General features: G+C 39.3%; 1 protein-coding gene across 1 annotated transcript in view; it reads left to right on the forward strand.

Annotated features, from left to right (window-relative positions):
- The first annotated feature begins 2434 nt into the window (after window positions 1-2434).
- Window positions 2435-20017, forward strand: part of LOC123879213 (R3H domain-containing protein 1) — a 47722-nt gene continuing 30139 nt past the window's right edge. Inside the window, exon 1 of the mRNA XM_045926825.1 lies at window positions 2435-2879. The gene's annotated coding sequence lies outside the window, so the exon portion shown is untranslated. The remainder of the gene's footprint in view (window positions 2880-20017) is intronic.

The following is a 20017-nucleotide window of genomic DNA, read 5'->3' on the forward strand; positions in this document are numbered from 1 at the left end:
AATAGGTTACCCTTTTGGTTTCTACACGGCATCGTAGCGGAGCGCTAAAACGCTTGGCAGCACGGCTATGCCGGTAGGGTAACTAGCCACGGCCGAAGCCTCCCACCAGACGAGACCACGGATTTAGAAATGACAAAATTCCTGCCAGGAATCAAACCCGTACTAGCTCCAAAGTTAAAACCTATATCTGTCTGTCTATTTTGCACTGATTATTCCATTTTTTTTCAATCTTCATCAACCCTTACCTACTACTGAGGATGGATCTTCACTCTCCTCTCAGAATTAGAGAGGTAATTGTCTACCACGCTGGCCAAATGCAGATTAGCAGACTTTACACACATTTGAGAACATTACTCTCTCTTAGAAGAGAAAAGAACTCTCAGGTACCTATGCAGATTGTCTGTCACCGTTAAAGCAATGCTAAATTGCTATACTTAAAAACAACATTTAAATAATCAAAGTCAAAATCAAAGTCAAAGCATTTATACAAATCGGATAATATTGTACACTTTCTGATATAGTAGTGATAATTAATTACGTAAACTTAAAACTAAAGCTACGAGCTGTTTATATTCTAAACAAGTGTACCTAAATTAAAAATGTATAACATCCCCGACAAGTGAAGGTTACAGTAACTAGAAAAGAGCTGATAACTTTCAAACGGCTGAAACGATTTTCTTGGATTAAAGCTAAGAACTCTCTCGATCACTTACCTTTCAAACAAAAAAAAAACTAAATTAAAATCGGTTCATTAGTTTAGGAGCTACGATGCCACAGACAGATACACAGATACATACGTCAAACATATATCACCCCTCTTTTTGGGTCGGGGGTTAAAAAAATATCTATTTTATTCTATGGGTGAGCATAAATCCATATTTTAATCGGTATCTTATCGTACCGGAACGCTAGATCACTTGGCTTGGTTAATACCTTCTCCAATAAGAGCAAGAATTTTCTTAGTCGTTTGTAAATCAACGGTCTCGTCATTCAAGGTTGTAAAAATTACCATTTTTGGGACAAATCATGGGCGCGATTAGAATTTCAAGACGATTTGGTAATACTGTTTGATAGTTTCGCACTCGGATTTATTTGAATTTTAAATCGATTCAGCGTGTAAGCAAAAATTATAAATAACTAGAGGTTTTTAAAGATCCCGTGGGAGCTGTTTGATTTTCCGGGATAAAAAGTTGCCTATGTCAATAACAGGGGCGCAAGCTACCTCGGTACCAAACATACAAATCGCTTAAGCGGATGGATTTTTGGGACTCTCGTGGGAACTCTTTGATTTTCCGGGATAAAAGTAGCCTATGTCCGTCCCCGGGATATAAGCTAACCCTGTACCAAATTTCGTCAGAATCGGCTGAACTGTAGGGCCGTGAAAAGATAGCAGACAGACAGACAGACAGACACACTTCCGCATTTATAATAATATAATTCTTATATTCTCATATTCTAATATATGTATTTTAATATTCTAATATATTCTAATATATTCTAATATTCTAATCGGTATCCTATCGTACCGGAACGCTACATCACTTGGCTTGGTTAATACCTTCTCCAATAAGAGCAAGATTTTCTTAGTCGTTTGTAAATCAACGGTCTCGTCATTCAAGGTTGTAAAAATTACCATTTTTGGGACAAATCATGGGCGCGATTAGAATTTCACGACGATTTGGTAATACTGTTTGTTAGTTTCGCACTCGGATTTATTTGAATTGTAAATCGTTTCAGCGTGTAAGCTAAAATAATTATCATCATCATCATCAGCTTGTGGATGTCCACTGTTGGACATAGGCCTTCCCTATAGAGCGCCACCACACCCGGTCCTCAGCCTTCCTTATCCAGCCACTTCCCGCCAGCCGCTTTATATCGTCAGGCCATCGTGCTGGAGGGCGTCCCACACTACGCTTGCTTATACGCGGTCTCCACTCAAGGACTTTCCGGCTCCAACGGCCATCGCCTCTACGACAGGCATGGCCTGCCCACTGCCACTTCAGCTTGCTAATAGTTTGGGCTATGTCAGTGACCCTGGTTCTCCTGCGGATCTCCTTATTTCAAATCTCATCCCTCAGGGAAACTCCTAACATAGCCCTCTCCATAGCTCGCTGTCCGCTGAGCAACTTTGAATTTGTGAACAAGGCCATTTGTCAGTGTCCACGTTTCAGCACCATTGTGTGAAGACGGCTAAAAAAATAAATAATTAATTTTCTATCCTAGTTTTTTTTTACTTAGGTTTGACTGGCTGTTTCAATCTCAAATAGTTTTCCGATCAGCGCCATCTAGTATTGAGTAGCAGTAGTTATTTCTTATCTACTAGTGACATCTATTTACATCATTTTGTACTATTTAAACGTTGTTTAGTGGTGAGTTGCTAAGCTTCGTAGCGCGACCATTTTTCTAAAACTAAATAGCAAATATAGCTGAAACAGATGGAGCTATTTTTCGCGACGGACGTTTTGCGCATGTCAAAATAAAATGTCATTCATATATCATTTTATTTTGTGAATTCGTAAAATCGAGTTGATTTCGTGAAAATACGCGGACGTGGTTGCCTCCAGTTTCGGACATGAGCGTCTTTTCGTCGCGGACCATTGTGTTCTTCGAATAGTGTAGATCATAAGTGATTTCCCGTAGTTTTAGACATATGAATTTTCGCAATTTCCACTGCAAAAAATAATATCTTGGAGGATTTCCCCCGATTTTCCAGGCACTGGTGTTGTGTATTTTCCTGGCTGTGCAATGGACATAATGTGGTAGAATTTCCACCTTAGTGATTAGTGCTTACAGTTTTCTATTTTGGACTGCTATTAGGGTCTAAATTTACTTCCAAAGGTGATGTGATAGATTGGTTTGGGAGAGACGCAGAAAATTGCGTAAGTACCTACTTTCTTTCTTTCTACTATTATTACTGAATTATTCTCGTTATTAATTAAAGCTGGTGTAAAACCTGAAGAATTTGGCATAGGCACTAATGTAATATTAGGCATTTATTTTCTATTTGCAAAAAATATTTCAACCTAGTGATTACATTTGGTATTTTAACTCTACTATTATTACTGAATAATTCTTGTTATATAAATTAAAGTTGATATAAAACCTGAAGAATTTGGCATAGGCACTAATGTTATATTAGGCATTTATTTTCTTTTTGCAAAAATTCTTTCAACCTAATGGTAAAATTTGCTATTTTAATTATGATAAACAGGAAATAAGATATTCCATCCTAAATCTTCACCTTATATTGTCCATGGTTTGCAAAAATCCTCAATGCACCTAATACTGACCTCATACTAAAAGCCTTTGCAAAAAATTCTTTATCAATGCTGATCATGTAGTAAACTAAATTCAAAGGTTTTTTTTTCATTGGCTTAAGCTGTGCATTGTCTGTAGATCAGTATGTGTTTCACCATCATCATGATCGCTGGCGCACTACGGAGTACAAGTCTCCTCTCAGAATGAAGAGTTTAGCTCATAGTCCTCCACCCTGGCCAAGTGTGGATTGGCAGATTTCGCACACCTTTGATAGCATTCAGGTGGACTAGCAGGCATGCTGGATTCCTCACAATGTTTTCTTTCACAGTTAATTAATACAAAGACATTATGAAACTCCAGACAGCCAAAGCTCATACAATTGTATTTTAACAAGTGTAAATTAAAAATTTATAACACCCCCGACAAGTGAAGGTTACGGTAACTAGAAAAGAGCTGATAACTTAAGGGGCTGTACTGATTTTCTTGGATTATAGCTAAGAACACTCTCGATCAAGCCACCTTTCAAAAAAAAAAAAAAACTAAATTAAAATCGGTTCATTAGTTCAAAAGCTACAATGCCACAGATAGATACACAGATACACACGTAAAACTTATAACACCCCTCTTTTTGGGTTGGGGGTTAAAAAGTGAAGTGAACGCTTGTGTGTATGACAAATAATATGTGTAGTGAGTAGCGGCACAGACTAATGCATATATGTTGGTGCAGAGTTTATTGCACCTCTTGCCACCTATAAGTCCAGTATAGAAGCAGGCATTTGTTTGCGGAAGTCCATGTAGACCTTACAATCCCTAATTGCAATTAGGCACTGTAAGGTCTATATCTCCTGAGGATGTTCCGGTGTCGGGGCGAAACGTGCGTAGAGTGGTGTTGGGATTTGTGTGGTGTTGTGTGGTGGTGGTGCGTGTGGCTTGCTTGGTGACTGGCTTTTCCTGCATGTTTATCAGTAGGGGGCGGGCGGTGCATGTTGCACCATACAGATTTCTTTGGTTTGGCGGATTATAGCAAATTAAGCTTTTGGTTCCTTGTACCCATAAGTCTGCTTCAAAAACTGGTGGTGCATTTATAGGGTTACTTATTAACAATATATGATTGCTGCCTAGAGACCTCTGTCGACCAATATGAAATATACCATATACCAATAAATATGAGTGACAAAGACAAAACATAGGTCAAAACCTGCATCCCTAAGAGGTATCCACATTGTTCTCAAACTGCAACAACTTTATAGAGAACAATAAATATCCCACCATTGTCTGCTCCGTAAATATTGGCCAAAGTAAACCATGCTGGCCAAGTGCAGATTGCAGATGGACTGATGGACAGCCAGAGAGACAGACGGACGGAGGAACAGACGGACAGACAGACAGACGGACGGAGAGACAGACGGACAGACAGACAGACAGACAGACAACAAAGTGATCCTATAAGGGTTCCGTTTTTCCTTTTGAGGCACTGAACCCTAAAAAGTTAGAGGTGCGTGCCCGGGATTGAACCCCCGACCTCCCAAATAGGAAGATGTCCTAACCACAAGGCTATCACGGCTCTTATAGTTACCTGCTTCTAGTCTATACTATCTATACTAATATTATAAAGAGGAAACCTTTGTATTTTTGTATGTTTGTATTGAATAGGCTCAAAAACTACTGGACCGATTTCAAAATTTCTTTTACCATTACTTAGAGGGATTCTTCCGAATCCGTATAGGCTATATTTTATCCCGGAAAATAGATAGGATTTTTCGTGGTAGTGTCCACCCGTGCGAAGCCGGGGCGGGCCGCTAGTCACACTAATATTATAAAGGCGAAAGTTTGTATGTGTGTGTGTGTGTGTGTGTGTGTGTGTGTGTGTATGTTTGTTACTCCTTCACGCAAAAACCACTGGACGGATTTGGCTGAAATTTAAAATGGAGATAGATTATACCCTGGATTAGCACATAGGCTACTTTTTATCCCGGAAAATCAAAGAGTTCCCACGGGATTTCGAAAAAACTAAATCCACGCGGGCGAAGTCGCGGGCATCGACTAGTTAGTTATAAATCCAGTTCTTTATCCAAGTTATAAATAGAACCTTTTGACTGTGATATATTGCTATAGAAGCTAGAAGTATGTAATCATGCCTAATGACTGACATACCAACACACGTGCCTAATTGACTAAGAGCCAGCGCATGTCAGACCTTCGTTATTTTACAAACGCTGAAAGTTTCTCTGCATATTGCCCCCAACACCGGAAGAATCGATCTGTGATTATGAAGTTTGGATTATGGTGGCTTTGGGACATAACAGGTAAAAAAGGCGTAAAAAAATTACATCAAAGTATAAAATGTATTTTTTTATATTTTCGTCAGAATAGTATTAGAAATCACGTCATGCCATGAAGTATCGTGGTAACCCCCTGTAGGACAACCTTGTACTTTTAAACTTTAATGGTGTCTGGCATAGGGTTGCCATAAGTGTCTGGCTATGCGTGGCGTGATTTCTAATACCATTCTGAAGAAAATGCAAAAATCATATTTTATAATTTGACATTTTACACCTTTTTAGAGTTCCGCACCTCAAAAGGAAAAATGGACCCCTAAGGATCACTTTGTTGTCGGTCTGTCTGTCTGTCAAGAAACCTATAGGGTACTTCCCGTTGACCTAGTATCATGAAATTTGGTAGGTGGGTAGGTCTTATAGCACAAGTACAGGAATAAATCTGAAAACCCCGAATTTGTGGTTACATCATTTAAAAAAAAATTAAAATGTGTTTCAATTTTCAAAATAAGGTAACTATACCAAGTGGAGTATCATATGAAAGGGCTTTACCTGTACATCCTAAAACAGATTTTTATTTATTTTTATGTTTAATTGTTTTTGATTTGTCGTGCAAAATGTTGGAAAAAATACCCGAGTACGGAACCCTCAGTGCGCGAGTCTAACTCGCACTTGGCCGGTTTTTTAAAATAACGAAGGTTTAGCACGCGCTGGCTCTCTCTCTCTCTATGAGCTATAATTATGCACAATATAATTATTTTCCTCATGTAAAATTACACCATGGATTTTCCTGCCATTTTCTTTTATTTATATACCATGTATTGAAAGATAGAAAGAACATAAAAATATTACTTATAATATCTACTATACCTTTAGGGTTCCGTTTTTAGATTTCGGGGGAAAAGCGGAACCCTTATAAGTCGTAAAATAAATAAAAATATTTTTTTATTCAATTATACTTTTACAAATAGGTACTTACCTACTTAGTACTTACTAACTTACTTTTGAATCCTCAAATGCATCTACCACTTTTATGACTTGTAATTTGACATGCAGAGCTATTATGAGCTCTTCTTAGCATCCGCTAAGAAAGGATTTTTGAAAATTTTACCCCTAAGGGGGAAAATAGGGTATTTGAAATTTGTCTAGTCCACGCGGGTGAAGTCGTGGGCATAAACTAGTATTAATAATATGCATGAATAACTTAGGTAACTATGAATGCTGTCATAGGATCAAAATGTCTAGATGGTAAAGATAACCATGACTGTATGGTGGCTTACCGCCATAACCTTTCTATGGTGAGGTGAGGTGAAAGGTCGATTAGTCACAGCTGATTCATGCCACCCTTATCGTGACATTAGTTGATTTACTGGTATTGGATTGAGCTTGCGTCAGATATTTTTTAAACTCAGTTACAAGTTAGCCCTTGACTGCAATCTCATCTGGTGGTAAGTGATGATGCAGTCTTAGATGGAAGCGGGCTAACCTGGAAGGGGTATGGTAGTTTTTATTAAACCCCTTTGGTTTCTACACGGCATCGTATCGGAACGCTAAATCGCTTGGCGACACGGCTTTGCCAGTAGGGTGGCAACTAGCCACAGCCGAAGTCTCCCACCGGACCAGATCAGAAATTTAGAAATTATGAATTTCCAAACCCTTGCCGGGAATCGAACCCAGGACCTCTCATTAATAGGACCGCAATGCTTAGCACTGTGCCAGTGAGGTCAAACGAATTGTCATGATCTACCCATTGCCGGCCCACTACTGAGCACAGTTCTCCTCTCAGAATGTTATACAGAGGAGTTTAGGCTATAGTCTGCCACGCTGGCCCAGTGCGGATTGGACTATGTAATTAATTAATTATTAGAATGGCCCCTTCTAGCGTTGCCACCTACCACTTCTTGATTTACGGGTAATCAGCATCAAAAATACGGGTTTTAGATATTTTTTTACGGGAGACAGTGTTATAAGTATAAATTGTTACGGCTATACTCACGTATTTAGTCGATTTACATAGATCTACCAATTTTTATTATTAAGTACTTAAGTATTTTTTGAAGAAACTGCTTTAAAAAGTTCTTCATTTTGTGAAACAAATGTATGAAAATCTTTGCATGGTAACTTAAAATTACATTAACTTGTAATTCCGCCTTCACAGTATAAAATTTGAGTCGGTTTCGGCGGCGGGTATTGGTCCACGCATTGCCGCACAAAGCAAATATACCTACTAAACTTTCTACTGGACAAAATGTTAAGATTTGGTTTCGCCAGCCAGCTCCGGCTGAATTAGTAAAACATACGGCAGCTTTATTTACCCCGTATTTAACTTTCGTAATTACGGGTTTCTGTATCATCATACCCTGAAATACGGGGTGACCCGTAAAATACGGGGCATGTGGCAATCCTAGCCCCTTCCCTTCCAAGTTAGCTTGCTTTCATAACGGCATCCGTGTAAACTGTAAAGTGTAAACAATTGTCAGGACATACAGTTAGCGAGATTAGAGAAGAGAGAGTTAGAGATTACTCAAAATTCAAAATATTTCTATTCAATTAGACTTTTACAAGTTCTTTTGAATCGTCAAAAGCATCTACCACTGGTTCGGAATGCCTTTCCTACCGAGAAGAACCAGCAAGAAACTCGGCGGTTGCTCTTTTCAAAGATTTAATATACAATATTATGCCATGTATAAAAGCAATTGAAGTCCCGCGCATTGCTGGAGCGAATTGCAGGTCAAATCCACGCTCTTTTATCATTTACTGGATCATTGTTCATCTGATATTTGAAAGAAAGTTGAATAGTATAGAGAATAATAGATTCTAGTCTCAAATTAACCACCGCCCACTGCCAGGGCATCTGTCGATACCATTTTACGTGTTGTTTACATCATAGTGATGTTCCTTGTTTATTGATTCAATCAATCGATCGGCCAGTTTGCGTCCACTGCTGGACATTGGCCTTCCCAAGCGCTTTTTACCTTTGCTTGTGCTATAAGACCTACCTACCAAATTTCATGATTCTAGGTCAACGGGAAGTACCCTATAGGTTTCATGACAGACACGACAGATAGACAGACAACAAAGTGATCCTATAAGGGTCCTTTTTTCCTTTTGAGGTACATAACCCTAAATTTCCCCACTGACTGCCAGTTTTATAATATAAAATATCTTGGAATGTCGCTTGGTATTGAGGTGAGGTCTATGAAACAGGTAGTAGAGGAGCGTTTCTTTGGCTGCCTAAAAAAAGGTTCTTAGTAATCTTTTATCTGGTGGCAACAAAGCGCGTGCCTTTAAGAGGGATCTCTCCGTCACTCGTTTCATACAATCGTAGTTCCAATTTCATTTGAATATTAAGCAACCAAAGTCCATGAAATGCAGACATATTCTAGAAACTAATATCTATGTCTGTGGTTTTCCAGATTTCTGTTAAAATATTCGGTTTAAAAGTTACGCGGTCTTAAAAATTTTCATACAAATCTTTGAGCCCCTGTAATTTTAAAACTACATATTTTTAGAAAAATCTAAAACACCACAGACACAGATATTAGTTTCTAGAATATGTCTGCAAAATTTCATGGACTTTGCTTGCTTAATATTCAAATGAAATTGGAACTACGATTGTATGAAACGAGTGACGGAGAGAGCCCTGTTAATGGTTGGATTATGTCATTACTCATATACACCATTGGCATTCTAAAATGAACTCAAACCGAACTGGATGCCCTGGATCAAAGGATCTGAAAATTTCTAACTGCATAGCTATCGGATATTGTTAATATCCTCAATATAGCCTGTTATAGCCTGAATAGCTCAACGGTTGAGGAGCGAGATGAATTCCGAAAGGTCAGCGGTTCAAATCCCACCCGTTGCACTATTGTAGTACCCACTCCTGGCACAAGCTTTACTCTTAATTGGAGGGGAAAGGGGAGTATTAGTCATGATTAGCGTGGCTGATATTCTTGAAAAATCGATATCGCTAGCCCATCCACCGGCCATCCCTATTCAATCGACATTGACCGCCAAAATACGAAGCAGTGATGTAACTGGACCAACTAATAGCCACGCGGTGACGTGCTAACACTATTATTACATTATTCTGACGACTGACAGACACATTTGCCAACCGAATCCAATAGTGTTATTATTGTTTTATTAGGGTTCCGTACCTCAAAAGGAATAAGATGATGCCCATCTCAGCATTTTTAACCCCCGACCCAAAAACAGGGGTGTTACAAGTTTGACGTGTGTATCTGCGTATCAGTGTATTTGTCTGTGGCGTAGTAGCTCCTAAACGAATGAACCGGTTTTAATTTCGTTTTTTTTTTTTTGTTTGAAAGATGATAATCGAAGAAAATCGGTTCAGCCGTTTGAAAGCTCTTTTTAACCCCCGACCCAAAAAGAGGGGTGTTATAAGTTTGACGTGTGTATCTGTGTATCTGTCTGGCATCGTAGCTCCTAAACTAATGAACCGATTTTAATTTAGTTTTTTTTGTTTGAAAGGTGGCTTTAATCGAGAATGTTCTTAGCTATAATCGAAGAAAATCGGTTCAGCCGTTTGAAAGTTATCAGCTTTTTTTCTAGTTTCTTACAGAATTTTTTGAATTTTGAGTTATCATTATCACGACTTGTGGACGATCCCAAACAAACTGGGTCGTTGGAAAGCTTGGTGCACCGCAGATATGTAGGCTCTCTTTTGCGTGTTTTATCACCTTTATAATGGGGAGTACTCTTAAGAGCTGTTTGACCACATTCCACCCTCCTTTTTCTACAAACGCACCGCACGCCACGACAAGCAATTTCATTCTCACCACCTGGGTGCCTGGTGCGCTTCGACCACCCGTTGTGCCAGATCCTATTTTCACATGCAAACTGTGGAATCAACTCCCATTGGCGGTGTTCCCACTAGATTACAACATGGGGTTATTCAAGGGGCGGACCAACTAATTCCTGAAAAGCCGACAGCGGTTCCTCTGGTGTTGCAAATGTTCATGGGCGGCGGTAATCACTAAACATCAGGTGATCCGCCAGTTCGTTTGCTCGCTAATTTTTATTAAAAAAAAGGGACTAATTTTCAGCTCCGAAGTCGGGTTCCAAATCCGGAGTTCCGGAGTTTCGAAGCTTCATTAAAAAAAATTAATGTGATTAAGTAATGCACTTGATTTAAGTATTTCAAGACTAGTTGAGATGATGATGATAACGAGCAAACTCTCGCTATTTTACTACAAAAAAAAACACCTCTATAACGCCCTTAATATACCCGCAAAGGTCAGTATATGTAAAATTATTTAGCTGACATATCTAGGTTAAACGTAGAATGGAATTACATTACATATTTCAGGAAATAAAGCGTGTAGGCCGCTGACAGCCATAAGCCAAGAACTGAATTCTATTCATTTCTTCACTAGATCTTGCTCGCGACTTCGTTCGCGTCTCTATAGTCCGTCTGTCTGTCAGAACTATTAGATAGATAAAATCTTTATTGCACACAAAACATGAAGAAAAGGAACACAACTCAAAAGGAAGAATCAGAAAAAAACAATTGTGTACAAAGGCGGCCTTATTTTTCTTCTAGTGTCATCTCCTGGCAATAATTACTGGATTTTGTTCACCGCTGCCCTAAACAGTGACCTTGCACTCATATTGAACCACTGGCGAAGGTTCTTAAGCCAGGATATTCGTCTACGGCCAGGTCTAGGTCTACGCCTGTCAGAACCTTGTAAAAAAATTTCATCATCGTCAAATCATTATAAACATCGTGAGGAAACCTGCACTCCTCAGAGTTCTCCATAATGTTCTCAAAGGTGTGTGAAGTCTGACAATCCACACTTGACCAGCGTGGTGGACTATGGCCAAAATGTACTCGTATATTATACCATTTTCTAGCAAATAAAAAATAAAAAAAAAACCCTTCTCGCTCAGTAAGTTTTTGACGACCTCCCTGGCGCCAGTGGTAACGCTGTGATCTTATTAGCGGGAGGTCCCGGGTTCGATTTCCTGCAAGGGTTCGGAATTTTATAATTTCTGCTGATCTGGTCTGGTGGGAGGCTTTGGCCGTGGCTGGTTACCACCCTTCCGGTAAAGTGTTGCCGCCAAGCGATTCAGCGTTCCGGTACAATGACGTGTAGAAACCAAAAGGGTATGGGTTTAATAAAAACTGCCATACCCCTTCCAGGTTAGCCAGCTTCCATCTTTGCATCATCACTAACCACCAGGTGAGATTGCAGTCAAGGGCTAACTTGTATCTGAATACAAAAAAGGTAGGATTTAATTAGCTGTAACATTGCCCACACAAGATTAACCTTTACCGTAGCGTGGGCAGATCCTAACCTTTACAAACGTAATACCTATTTCATATTAAAAAGAAAAAATATGTTATGTAAAGTAAGTAGATACAATACAAAAGTTTTCTTTTACAAAATGTTCTGCTTTGTATCAATATCAATACAGTGGACCCCCGGTAATCCGACAAACGTTTTGCAGGACATTGTCGAACTATCGAATTTGTCGGATTATAGAGTACTGCCTAAGACCCCCTATAGTCCGGATTTTTTTACAAAAGAGTACCTTGTAATCCGACAAATTACAGATCCAATGATAAGATTCTATATGTTATACATAATCTGAAGTACAAATCATAATTCACTATGTACATATGTATGTATGTCAAATTTAGTAAATTCAATAATAATAGACATGTCCACTGTATATTTGACACTAGCTGACGCCCGCGACTCCGTTCGCGTGGATTTAGACTTATAACGACGAGTATAAACTGAGAGTCGAGAGGCTTATTGCTCATTCACACCTCATGGAAAGTGATAATGTGACCTAAGATGTGACGCGTTTACATAGAAGATACCAATTTACTCTTGTTTTAAAGATACCCGGATTGTAATTGGTAGGAAACACATATCGCGGAAGAGCATTCCAAACCTTAGCCATGCGTATGAGGAATGATGACTGCCGTAATCAGAATGCCAGCTTAAAGGGCATGAGACGGGTCTGCCCGCGAAATTCAAATTTAATTTGGTTTTTCGCAATTTGTAAACTAATGCGACAACGTAGGCTTATGGCATTTTAATTGCGACAATGGCGGTATCATCCTCACAGGTTTATGTAAAAATCTTTACTTGAAAGGGTCCAGTTTAAGAATTTTGATCTAGTATCGATTATAACTCACAAATTAGTCGATGCTAGAGCTAATTTCTTAAACTGAATCCTTTCAAGTAAAGATTTTTATGTAAACCTGTGAAAATGATACTGCCATTGTCGCAATTAAAGTGCCATAAGCCTACTTTGTCGTATTAGTTTACAAATTGCGAAAAACCAAGTAAATTTGAATTTCGCGGGCAGACCCGTCGCATCCATCTTATGATGTCTAGACAGTTTTTTAATACGCCGGTAACATAGTTTGCGCTGTAACATAACGGATATAAACTGAAAGCGCGTGACGTCACGGGTAACATTTGCGCGTATAAATATACCCTTTGACGTCGCTCCGTCAGCGCTCGGCGCGCGGAGTGATAGATTCCTGACTCCTGTACACTATCAAACAGCACATGCCTACCTACATTATGTAGCCTCTACCTACAGAAACATTCACTTGTTTGAGCAGACTCCAAGTTTCCAATTTCAAAAAACAGCAGTCGATAGAAGGGCTTGAAAATCGGACTAATTTGCTGGTCCGGAGTCGGATTTTAATGTTCGGAGATCCGGAGTTTCGAAGCTTCATAAAAAAAATGTGACTAAATATTGCGTTTGTTTTGAATATTTCTGGCGCTTAAATAAATCTTCAAGTATAATAAGCATAAAGCAAAATAAATCAGAAAACCAAGTGCGAACCAGACTCGCGCACCGAGGGTTCCGTACTCGGGTATTTTTTTCGACATTTTGCACGATAAATCATAAACTATCACACTAATATTATAAAGGCAAAAACTACTGGACGGATTTGGTTGAAATTTGGAATGAAGATAGATAATATCCTGGATTAGCACATAGGCTACTTTTTATCCCAGAAAATCAAAGAGTTCCCACGGGATTTCGAAAAAAGCTAAATCCACGCGGCGAAGTCGCGGGCGGCGGTAAAAATAAATAAAATTCTGTTTTAAATGTACAGGTAAAGCCCTTTCATATGACACCCCACTTGGTATAGTTAAAGTTGAAAATACTAATTATTGTTCATGAAGTTTCATATTTTTGTGATGTGAACACAAATTCGCGGTTTTCGGATTTTTTCCTTTACTAGTGCTATAAGAGCTACCTACCTGCCAAATTTCATGATTCTAGGTCAACGGGAAGTACCCTATACGTTTTCTTGACAGACACGACAGACGGACAGTCTACAAAGTGATCCTATAAGGGTTCCGTTTTTCCTTTTGAGGTAGGTACGGAACGGAACCAATAAAAACTTACCCTTCAGAATCGAATAGAATAAATTTTTATTTAAATAGACTTTTACAAGTGCTTTTGAATCGTCAAATAATTTACCACTGGTTCGGAATGCCGTTCCTACCGAGAAGAACCAGCAAGAAACTCGGCGGTTGCTCTTTTCAGGGAAACTCGTGAGGTTTGAATTGGACTCAATGATTCCCGGCATTTCCTGAAGCGCACTACCTACCTATCGTATTTAAATAAACGTTGGCATATAAATACAGCAAGGCTGAAATACGTCACCGGCTGAAATCTGAATGAAACGACGCCACACAGACATTCCTGAAGACTACGAATTACGATATGAATATGTAAACGATGATCGTATATTTATAAGAAACTAGCTGATGCCCGCGACTTCGTTCGCGTGGATGTAGGTTTTTTAAGAATCCCGTGGGAACTCTTTGATTTTCCGGGATAAAAAGTAGCCTATGTGCTAATCCAGGATGTAATCTATCTACATTCTAAATTTCAGCCCAATCCGTCCAGTAGTTTTTGCGTGAAGGAGTAACAAACATACACACACACACATACACATACAAACTTTCGCCTTTATAATATTAGTGGGATGGAATTACGAGTATTAACTTGGTAAAAATCAAATAGTTATACAGCCGCGGATTCAGCCCTCCATAAAGCCTCGATAGTTCACCGGTTGAGAAGCGGACTGAATACCGAAAGGTCGGCGGTTCAAACCCCACCCGTTGCACTATTGTCGTACCCACTCCTGGCACAAGCTTTACGCTTAATTGGAGGGGAAAGGGGAGTATTAGTCACGATTAGCATGGCTAATATATTTTTTTTTAAAAAAAAAGGTTGTAGGCGCAGCCACCCGAAAATCGGCCAAGTGCTAGTCGGAGTATGAACTAGCTCATCACATCACACTTCACACTAATATTATAAAGGCGAAAGTTTGTATGTGTGTGTGTGTGTGTGTGTGTGTATGTTTGTTACTCCTTCACGCAAAAACTACTAGACGGATTTGGCTGAAATTGAGAATGGAGATAGATAATATCCTGGATTAGCACATAGGCTACTTTTTGTCCCGGAAAATCAAAGAGTTCCCGCGGGATTTCAAAAAACCTAAATCCACGCGGTCGAAGTCGCGGGCATCGGCTAGTGATCGATATAGAGGAGATGTTCCATTCCTATAAAGACCAAGATTTTGTACAGTGTATGAGTGTATGGTTCCACGTGGGCAACGCCGTGGGGCGACCACTGGTCAATTAATAAACCGGTAAAATGTTGGTTTTTGCGCTCACGAAAATTACAATAGTACAATAGTAGTAGTAGTTAGAGTAAGCAGTGCTTTTACGCCTCTGTGACTTGCACCCCACCGATACTGAGCTATTCTCGATAAGATGCTTAAATATTCGTGAATCTCCGTCAACCATTCGGGTAACGTCGGTTCCCGAAGCATCCCGGATACAGGTCATTAGGGCACCGCACACGCGCCCTGGATTATCCTAAACCAATCTAATATCGACCTTAATTGTAATTAAAATACAGTCGAAAATTAAATAACCTTTGGTGATATATTCGGTGAAGGGATAAGGGATAGAGTGTAGAGGGAAAACCGACCTTATCGTATAGGAAAATAGAAATGAAACTACAACACTATAATAATACTATTTTGAGACAAATCCCGCGAGTTTCATAAACATACAAAAAAAAAGATATCCCGCTTATGCTTACCTACTTTTCGATGATAATGATAGCTGCGATTTCACAAGGAACAAATTTATAGCGTTTTTTGGGTTCTGTACCTACCTTAAAAAGAAAAAAGGAACCCTTATAGGACTACTTCGTTGTTTGTCTGTCTGTCCAACTGTCGTGTCTATCAAGAAAACCTATAGGATACTTCCCGTTGATATAACACAATCATGAAAGACAGGAAGGTAGGTCTTATAGCACAAAAGTAAAGGAAAGATCCGACAACCGTGAATTTGTGGTTACATCACAAAAAAAAATTGTGTTCATGAAAAAATAAATTAGTAGGTAAGTAGCTTCGATTTTCAAAGTAACGGCCCGTTCACACATGGGAGTCCGTTTTACTGGTACGTTTTTAACGGATACTTCATAAATTTATGCTCTGTTCACACATAGGCACCGTATAACGTTCAACGGATCCGTCATTACTGGATGCGATGTGTGAACAGAAAACTCGCAGTATACCGCCGCTATTCTACAAGGATGGACGCTGTCGTGTTGTATTGTACGCACACAGTATCTATCCGTTAAAATTCTACGTATCCGTATATTTCCGTTCCGTCCGTCCAGTATTCGATGACAAAACGGAATGTAATTTTTTTACGGAACGATATTTTTTACTGTATACAGAATACTGTGCCATGTGTGAAGTCGCTCATACAACTACGTACGCCATCGACGAAAAAAAAACGTACACGATAAAACGGAACAGTAAAACGGAGACATGTGTGAACCGGCCGTAACATAACTATACCGAGTGTATCATATGAAAGGACTTTACTTGTACATTCTAAAACAGATTTTTATTTATTTTTATGAATAATAGTTTTTGATTTATCCTGCAAAATGTCGAAAAAATACCCGAGTACGGAACCCTCGATGCGGGAGTCTGACTCGCACTTCGCCGGTTTTTTTCTGAATCATTGTATTGATTGTAGCGGTATAGGGCGGGCGGTGCATATCTACTGCACGCCATAGGTACAGATCGGTCTGGTTTGGCGGGTTGTACCAGCAAATTAAACTTTTTAACCCCCGACCCAAAAAGAGAGGTGTTATAAGTTTAACTTGTGTATCTGTGTGTCTGTGGCATCGTAGCTCCTAAACTAATAAACCGATTTTAATTTAGTTTTTTTTTTGTTTGAAATGTGGTTTGATCGAGAGTGTTCTTACTTCTTAGCTATAATCCAAGAAAATCGGTTCAGCCGTTTGAAAGTTATCAGCTCTTTTCTAGTTACTGTAACCTTCACTTGTCGGGGGTGTTATACATTTTTAATTTACACTTGTCGTACCTTGTGTTTGTGTATTATGGACTTCGAAAACTAACGCCTGCTTTTATTAATGAATATTATGATTTTTTGGTTTTTCTTGCATACCTAAAGCTTTCAATCAGTTCTGAACCTAGGTCTTACAAGGTTACATTAACAACATTAACAATCATATCTGACCCTGAGAGTCGAATGACCGGCCTTGGATGACTCACCTTTTAAATAACCGAAAAACAACCTTGATCCAACGTAATAAAGTCTATTTCAACCCGCACCATATTTGCTGAAAGTTTCAGTCATTACTTTACGGGATTTAGACCCTTATAGTTGTTAGGATAAGGCGTAAATTGGCGTACACTTATACCTAATAGGTGGCCATTACTTTATAGGCTTTATGGGGTTTATTAAATCGAGGATGAATCATCTTTGGATTGAAATATGTGTTTAACTGTCTCCTTGGTTTATTGGTTAGCTTTTACCGTTGCAGATCATGAAGTCCCGAGTTCAAGTCCAGAATACAACTCAAAAAAAAAAATTCAAAAATTATTCTTAAAAATAATTTTTGGGGTTCCGTACCTCAACGGAAAAACGGAACCATTATAGGATCACTTTGTTGTCTGTCTGTCTGTCCGTCGTGTCCGTCAAGAAACCTATAGTGTACTTCCCGTTGACCTAGAATCATAAGGCAGGTAGGTAGGACTTTTAACACAAATACAGGAATAAATCTAAAAACCGCGAATGTGTGCTTACATCATTTAAAAAAAAACTTAAAACGTGTTTTAATTTTCAAAGTAAGATAACTATACCAAGTGGGGTATCATATGAAAGGGCTTTACCTGTACATTCTAAAACTGATTTTTATTTATTTTTATGTGTAATAGTTTTTGATTTGGAAATGTAATAGTTTTTGATTTGGAAGACTAGTTGAGATGATGATGATGATAATACTCACTAACGAGTCAGGGGAACTGTCTAAGGTCAAAAAGTTTAAAAACAATTTTGAACAGTTCAATGGTCCTTGTCCGGGGCGCGTGTGACCTACATTGCGTGGTCGATAGTAACAGCGACCTGTTTCTCGACTTTGTCGCTAGGCTGCTACCTAAGCTACGACCGAAGCCTCCCACCAGACAGATTCATCGACCACTAATATCTAAAAAGTATATCTGACTGACTGACTGATCTATCAACGCACAGCTCAAACTACTGGACGGATCGGGCTGTTTGGCATGCAGATAGCTATTATGACGTAGACATCTACTAAGATAGTATTTTTGAAAATTCAACCCCTAACGGAGTAAAATGGGGGTTAAATATTTATGTAGAAAAATTCGCGGCCATAAATTATCCATGGTATAATCCACTTCCATTCTTTCAACCAAACCTGACCAGTGGTTTTCGAGTAAAAGAGTAATAATAATAGTAATAGAGAGTAATAAGGCATATTATTGTGAATTGAATACTTCTTTACTACTTTACTACTTTAATACTAAAAAAGAGCAACCGCCGAGTTTCTTGCTGGTTATTCTCGGTAGGAACGGCATTCCGAACCAGTGGTAGATTATTTTCACGATTCAAAAGCACTTGTTAAATAACAATTGAATAAAAATATTTTGAATTGAATTGAATTGAATGAACATACGCACATACACAAACACAAACTTTCGCCATTATAAGTGTGATTGTGGCAGGTCATAACTCATAACAAAGGGTTGAAAATAGTTAAATCTAGGTTCGTCCGGGGACACGGGTGACCTATATTCCCCGGTCGATATCAGATGCAGGACTCGGTATATGCTCTACCTGACTGAATACCTACTCATTATCTATTAATCCATACTAATATTATAAATGCGAAAGTGTGTCTGTCTGTCTGTCTGCTACCTTTTCACGGCCCAACAGTTTAACCGATTCTGAGACCGAACTTGGTACAGGGTTAGCTTATATCCCGGGGACGGATATAGTCTACTTTTTATCCCGGAAAATCAGGGTTCCTAAGGGATTCCTAAAAATCCATCCGCTTAACCGATTTGTAGGAAATTCGGTACCGAGGTAGCTTGCGTTGCTGTAATTGACATAGGCATTTTATCCCGGAAAATCAAATAATTCCCACGGGATCTTTAAAACCTAAATCCACGCGGGCGAAGTCGCGGGCATCCTCTAGTATATAATATTCAACTATTAGCAAGCTGAAGTGGCAGTGGGCAGGCCATGCCTGTCGTAGAGGCGATGGCCGTTGGAGCCGGAAAGTCCTTGAGTGGAGACCGCGTTTAAGCAAGCGTAGTGTGGGACGCCCTCCAGCACGATGGACCGACGATATAAAGCGGCTGGCGGAAAGTGGCTGGATGAGGAAGGCTGAGGACCGGGTGTGGTGGCGCTCTATAGGGAAGGCCTATGTCCAACAGTGGATGTCCAAAGGCTGATGATGATGATGATGATGAATGAAGTATGCCTGTACTCCGTAGTATGCCGGCGATGGGTCGATCATGATGAGAAACTTTTCCCTGTAGCAATAAATGAAGCCGCGCCGGTTGAATGTTTAACATGGGGGTTATTTATAGAAGTTATTTATAAAGCTGCTAAAACGCGAGCGCTCAGCCGTGGTTAATGTGTGGACTGTTTGACCAGCGGTGCTATTCTGTAAGAGGAAACAGCCTCGCTTAGGTTCCAAACGAGCCCTAGTCTGAGAAGAAGCCCAAAACAATCATTGCCGGATACTCTTTTTATTATCACTATCACAGCTGTTCACGATAGTCTATAAATAAATAAAAATAGTAGTCAAACGCTGTGATAGCCTAGTGGTTAGAACGTCCGGCTCCTAATAGGTAGATGCTTTTGACGATTCAAAAGAACTTGTAAAAGTCTAATTGAATAAAAATATTTTGAATTTAAATCGGAAATTGGGGGTACGATCTCGGGCACGCACCTCTAACTTTTAACAGTTAGGTGCGTTTTAAAAAATTAAATGTCATATGCTTTAACGGTGAAGGAAAACATTTGAGGAAACCTGCATGCCTGAGAGTTCTCCATATTATCCTCAAAGGTACGTGAAGTATGCCAATTCGCATTGCCAGGCCAGCG

The sequence above is a fragment of the Maniola jurtina genome, chromosome 27 (genome assembly GCF_905333055.1).
Source record: "Maniola jurtina chromosome 27, ilManJurt1.1, whole genome shotgun sequence".
NCBI classification, from domain to species: Eukaryota; Metazoa; Arthropoda; class Insecta; order Lepidoptera; family Nymphalidae; genus Maniola; species Maniola jurtina.